The sequence below is a fragment of the Prionailurus bengalensis genome, chromosome B3, assembly GCF_016509475.1.
Source record: "Prionailurus bengalensis isolate Pbe53 chromosome B3, Fcat_Pben_1.1_paternal_pri, whole genome shotgun sequence".
Taxonomy (NCBI): Eukaryota; Metazoa; Chordata; class Mammalia; order Carnivora; family Felidae; genus Prionailurus; species Prionailurus bengalensis.
Genome location: NC_057355.1, coordinates 111,303,043 through 111,309,253, shown reverse-complemented (window position 1 = coordinate 111,309,253; position 6,211 = coordinate 111,303,043). Strand labels below are relative to the sequence as shown.

Genomic DNA, 6,211 nt, shown 5'->3' with positions numbered 1-6,211 from the left:
ATCCACACACCCCTGTTTGCTCCTTACTTTGATCACTTGCTTAACATGTTCTTCTATTCCTCCAGGGTATAATTGTTTTTCCTTTTGCAACTAATGCACACGTTATGAAGAGAAACTTTGATAGTGATTAAATATTCTGTTTCTTATCAAACCTGACCTCGACCCCCTGTGTGTAGCATCCGTAGATGATTTTTGCCTGAAAGAAATTTTATTGTGATGGTTATAAAATGGGGATTTCCTGACTCCATCAGTACCTCTATATGCTGGCACTCTACTGCAAGAAAGAGCTCTTCCCTCTTTGAAACCAACTTTAGGAATGATCCCTTCTAGCTATGGCAGGAGATCTAGATAACACACTAGTCCTTCCTCTCCTTTCCCCCATCTTCCCAGTACAGTTATATTATTTTTAGTTCCTCCATTAATTATCATTTGTGACTTAATATACACTTTTTTCTTGTTCTGTCAAGTATCTATGATGTCTCTTGATCTTCGGGTTAGTGAAATGAGGGTCTTATTTTCCTTGCCCTGCCCTTTAGCTCTCTTCCCCCATTCTACTTCCCAACTTCTGTCATGTACACTTTCACATTATTGAGGTCGTTATTGACGCAATGTTTTATAATCACTATTACGTTACTGTGAGCTTATCCAGTTTCCCATCAACTTTCCACTTTCTCATCATTGATGGTCTTTGCCTGACTTATTTCATTAGGAGAGGCAAAATACTGGTATTTAAAGTTACAGTATTTGCTCTGCATTTACTAGCTGCCAGACTCTATTTTTCCGACCGTTCTAATTGTTGTAAAGTACAATTTCAGTGTTTTCACTCATGCATCTCATGGCTGCCCACTGCTTCATGAATCAAGTTCCAATGCTTTCGTGTTATGGCCAGGCCTTTCATATTATGTTTCCTACCCTTTTTTATCTCCCTTATTCCTTTAGATACTCTATGATCCTGGGAAGAGTTTCTGTGTTCCTCAAAAGTTCCACCTCACCCTTGCTTCTTCATCTTTGTTCTTGCCTTTCCTTCTATCTAGATTGTTCTCAGTCCTGTGGAAATTTTATCCAAAGTCCTCACAACGGCCTCAGAGTGGCCTACAAGGTCTTACACACTAGAGTTTCTATTTCCTGGGATCTCATCTCCAGTGCTTTCTCTCTCTCATTCTAGTCAGACTGTTTTTCCAAGACACCATTCACAAGCCACAAGCTTTGTGATGTCACAGAGACATCAGGTCTTTGCATTTGCTGTTCCCCCTTCCTAGGGCACTCCCTCCAGATACCAGCATGGTTCACAGTCATCAGCTTTTTTTTTTTTTTTTTAAAGAATTTTTTTAATGTTTATTTATTTTTGAGACAGAGAGAGACAGAGCATGAACGGGGGAGGGTCAGAGAGAGAGGGAGACCCAGAATCGGAAGCAGGCTCCAGGCTCTGAGCTGTCAGCACAGAGCCCGACACGGGGCTTGAACTCACGGACCGTGAGATCATGACCTGAGCTGAAGTTGGACGCTCAACCGACTGAGCCACCCAGGCGCCCCCACAGTCATCAGCTTTTTAAAGTATTTGCTCAATGTCACTTTCTCGGTGAGGCCTTTTCTGACCTGTCTCTTTGAAACTGCAGCACCTCCCTCCCTTTCCCTGTACTCATTCTCCCCCTTCCCTCTACTATTTTTCTCCAAAGTACTTATTCTGTCAAATAAGTATTATGTGATTTATTGATTTCATTTATTTTCTGTCCCATCATTATCCTCTGCTAAATAGAAATTCTGTAAGGATAGACAATCTATTTTGCTCACTGCTGAATCCTTACAGCTAGAACAATATTTGGAATTTAGTAGATATTTAACAAATATATTCAAGATATTTAAATGAATTTGTGGAATGAATGAATGAATGACAAGACCTGCACTGTGGTCAATTTGTTGGTTGTTGAATAAATGAATCCTCCTTTCAAGAGTCATCTCAAATATCTCTTTTTGGAAATTTTTTGGGCACAAAGTTTTATTTCTTCCTTTGCAATATGTATTCATTTTATTTCCTTTTTTTTTTTTTTAAATTTATTTTTGGGACAGAGAGAGACAGAGCATGAACGGGGGAGGGGCAGAGAGAGAGGGAGACACAGAATCGGAAACAGGCTCCAGGCTCTGAGCCATCAGCCCAGAGCCCGACGCGGTGCTCGAACTCACGGTCGGCGAGATCGTGACCTGGCTGAAGTCGGACGCCTAACCGACTGCGCCACCCAGGCACCCCTTATTTCCTTTTTTTGACTTGTTGCACTGGCTGGGTTTTTCAGCACTGTGTTGAATAAGAATGATGAGCATAGACATCCTCTACCCAATCTTCGATGAAGCGCGGCTTAGTTTTTAACCATTAAATATAATGTTAGATGTAGATATTTGATTTTTTAAAAAAATTTTTTCAACGTTTTTTATTTATTTTTGGGACAGAGAGAGACAGAGCATGAACGGGGGAGGGGCAGAGAGAGAGGGAGACACAGAATCGGAAACAGGCTCCAGGCTCTGAGCCATCAGCCCAGAGCCTGACGTGGGGGTTGAACTCACGGACCGCGAGATCATGACCTGGCTAAAGTCGGACGCTTAACCGACTGTGCCACTCAGGCGCCCCTATATTTGATATTTTTTTAAACCAAATTGAAGACGTTTCCTCGTATTCCTATTTTTGGAAATTTTTATCGTGAGTGGGTGTTGAATTTTGTCAAAAGCATTTTCTTTACATATTGATGTAATCATATGATTTTTCTTTTCTAGCCTGTTAATACAGTAGGTAAGGCTGATTTTTGAATTTCAGTCTTGTATTCCTGAAATTGAGCCCACTTGGTCATGTATGTAATTCTTTTATAAATTGCTGAATTTGATTTGCTAATTTTGTCAAGAATGTTTGCGTATATTCATGAAGTACGTTCATTGATTTGTAGTTATTATTATTATTTTTCATATTGTCTTTGTCTGGTTTTGGTGTCCAGGTAATACTAGCATCATAAAATGAATTGAGTCAAATCATTGTGTTGTACACCAAAACAATGGTATATGTCAGGTTCATATCAAACTTAGGAAGTTAAAATTGAAAAATACCCAAAAAATGAATTGGGAAGTATACCCTCCTTTCTGTTTTTTGGAAGATATTGTATGTAGAATTGTTGTTAACTCTTCTTTAAGTGTTTGGTAGAATTCTCCAGTAAAGTCATCTGGACCTGTAGATTTGGGAGGGGTGTTAACTATAAGTTTAATTTCTTTAACAGCGTAGGGACACTAAGAATATCTAATTAATGTTAGATGAGCTGTGGTAGTTTTTGTTTTTCAAGGAATTGGTCCATCTAATCCAAGTTGTCAAGTTCATATGTGTGGAGTTGTTTGTAATTGCTGTCATCTGAATGTTTGCATATCCCCCCAAATCATATGTTGAAACCCTAATGCCCAATGGAATGGCATTGAGATGTGGTGTCTTTGGGAGGCGATTGGGTTGTGACAGAAAAAGTTTCATGAATGAGGATAGTACCCGGATAAGAAGCTCTAGAAGCATCCACTGCCCTCTTCCACCATGTGAGGACACTGCCAGGACCTCCCAGCCTCCACAACTGTAAGAAATAAATTTATGTTGTTACCAGTCTGTGGTATTTTGTTATAGCAGCTCAAATGAACCAAGCTGGTAATATTCCCTTTCTATTTTTTTAGATGTTGCGTCTCTGGCCAGCTGACTTCATTTGCTCCAAGTCTGGGACATCTGAGGCGTCAAAGAAAATCCAGGCAACTGGGCCACCGTGTTGTTGCTCAGATCCCTGGCTGGTCTGCTTTCTTCTTTCCACCTTTCAGTCTTATGTTTGTTTTATATACAGTGTCAGGGTTTTTATGGTACTTAAGTAGCAAGAGGAATAAGGCAAAGTTGATCTACTCTATATTCCTAGAGTGTAAGCCCCCATGTGGCTTATGTCTTGCTAAGGTATTGCATCCAAATCATTTTTTTTTTTAATTTTTTTTTTCAACATTTATTTATTTTGGGGACAGAGAGAGACAGAGCATGAACGGGGGAGGGGCAGAGAGAGAGAGGGAAACACAGAATCGGAAACAGGCTCCAGGCTCTGAGCCATCAGCCCAGAGCCCGACGCGGGGCTCGAACTCACGGACCGCGAGATCGTGACCTGGCTGAAGTCGGACGCTTAACCGACTGCGCCACCCAGGCGCCCCCCAAATCATTTTTTTGACAAGATAAAATCATTTCGTGCCTATTACTGTAAGACCATTGTTGTCCATTTGGCAAGTCTTACTTATATTCAGTGGCCTGAGATGCTTGGTGAATACAACTTCTGAATATGTGGAAATATTTTAAGATTGATTTAGAGCAGACTACTTCTATTATAGCAACAGATTTGCCCTCATTTTTATTTGTGAGTACTTATAAATAAAAGTTTATTTGACAAATAAAATATGGTAGTTTAATTCTTCGAAGGCAGTTTACAGACAGATCTGCTATAGGATAATTATAGGTGTTTCAAACCTGGATTTGATTCCATGGACAAATGTATAAGTAGAAGAGAAACATTGCCAGGAAGGAGCATAAATGTGCATTCAAATAACTTTAATCGTTAAATTATACTTTCAGTTCTTTCTGACAAGAATGTCAAATCCGTCTCTCACAGTTAAATTGATTGGCCCAGTAATCTGAAATAAATGGTCTGAGATTGTGAGTTTACGTTTTAAAATCCTTTCCATTTAGCCAGAGGGAGAGACCATATTACACACACACTTCTATGAAAAAATATGACTATTCTGCCTGTTTTAATTTTGTTAAGCAGTTTCCCCCTGTTATTCACATTGCTTTATAGCGGTTTTCATAAACAATGCATTGGCCTACACCAAGGATTATTAGGTGTTTCGCAGCACAGGTGTGAGACTTCTTGACATCTCCAGTGTTAATCATCATTGACTCAGTGATCCTTTGCAATGGTGAGTAAAGCTAAGGCGGGGAATGTAGGCTTTTAAATTGTGAAGCAAAATCATCGTTCTGGGATTTTACTGGGAATCACACATTGGCTTATGAAATGTCAAGAGGCCCAAATATGAATTTAAATTAGAGCTTTACCAAGTAATATTAAGTTATCCTCTTAATGCATTTTAATATAATTTCCTTTAGTGTCCTTCAACATCCTCTAAGCCTATAGTGCTTCACAGTTATTTTAAAATCAATCCCTAAGTCAATATCCTTTCTTTGTAATTTTAGTATCCTCCAATCTCCTAAGAATGGCTGCAAGTTGAAATGATGTTGGAGAACTGTGGCAAAAATCTAATAAAAATAAATGGCTTCATTTTGCAGGGAAAGGTGTATTAGGTAATTGACAAGAGAATGACCAGGAACATGGATGTAGGAGTAGGTCAGACAGATTGAATTGTTAAGTATTTTCAACCCACTGTAAATGAAATTTTGAAATCAATATGCCGTTTTTGTTGCATAAGCCTGTTAAGGACAGAAGCAAGATGGAAAGATGTAATACTGATTTGTTTAGCTGCTAAAGCAAGTGGAAGTGCTGTGTGTAAAAGTTCCAGGATCTCTTGAAAAAAGCAAGCTGCACTCTTGCATAATTTTGCTTTAGAAAAGGGTATTTATAATTGTGTATGAGATAATTGTGCATTATATACTATTGCAATGCACATGATGCTAATTTTTCATCTTGGAACATCTTATTGACTTTTTTTTTTTTGGTTCTTTAGGGTTGCAGTGGGTTTTCCGCTTTTTTTTTTAAGTTTATTTTTTAGTAATCTCTACACCCAATGTGTGGTTCAAACCCACAACCCCAAGATCAAGTCGAATTCTTTTCCAACTGAGCCAGCCAGGTGTCCCCCATAACAGTTCTAGGCTAGACACAGACTTACTGAGGTTTCTCTATGTTTTATCATGCGGCATGCAAATACAGGAATTCTAGGCAGCCGTGATATCTCAAGTACATTTGGTTGGTTACCCAACAGCCATTTCCCTCTTTTTTTTTTTTTTCCACTAGGCCTCCATATTTTTGGGGTTCCACTCATTCTTTGCAGTCCTGTGCTTAGAGAAGAGATAAATCCTGGTAAGGCCCTTTCTCCTAGCCAGTGATCGGTTTAGAGATGTGACTATCAACCAGTTTGGCCAAGGAGACATGAGAAATATGCTGGAGGAACTTCTGGGAAGATTTTCCCTGCTTTCAAAAACGACACAGGAGGGAGGGAA

The 6,211-nt window shown here is 39.3% G+C and overlaps 1 long non-coding RNA gene across 1 annotated transcript; it reads left to right on the top strand.

The window, feature by feature from the left end:
• The first annotated feature begins 2,561 nt into the window (after positions 1-2,561).
• Positions 2,562-5,247, top strand: LOC122467964. Its single transcript, XR_006293111.1, has 3 exons — positions 2,562-3,592; positions 3,688-3,798; positions 4,836-5,247. It is a non-coding gene; the product is annotated as an uncharacterized LOC122467964 (long non-coding RNA).
• The last annotated feature ends 964 nt before the right edge of the window (positions 5,248-6,211 follow it).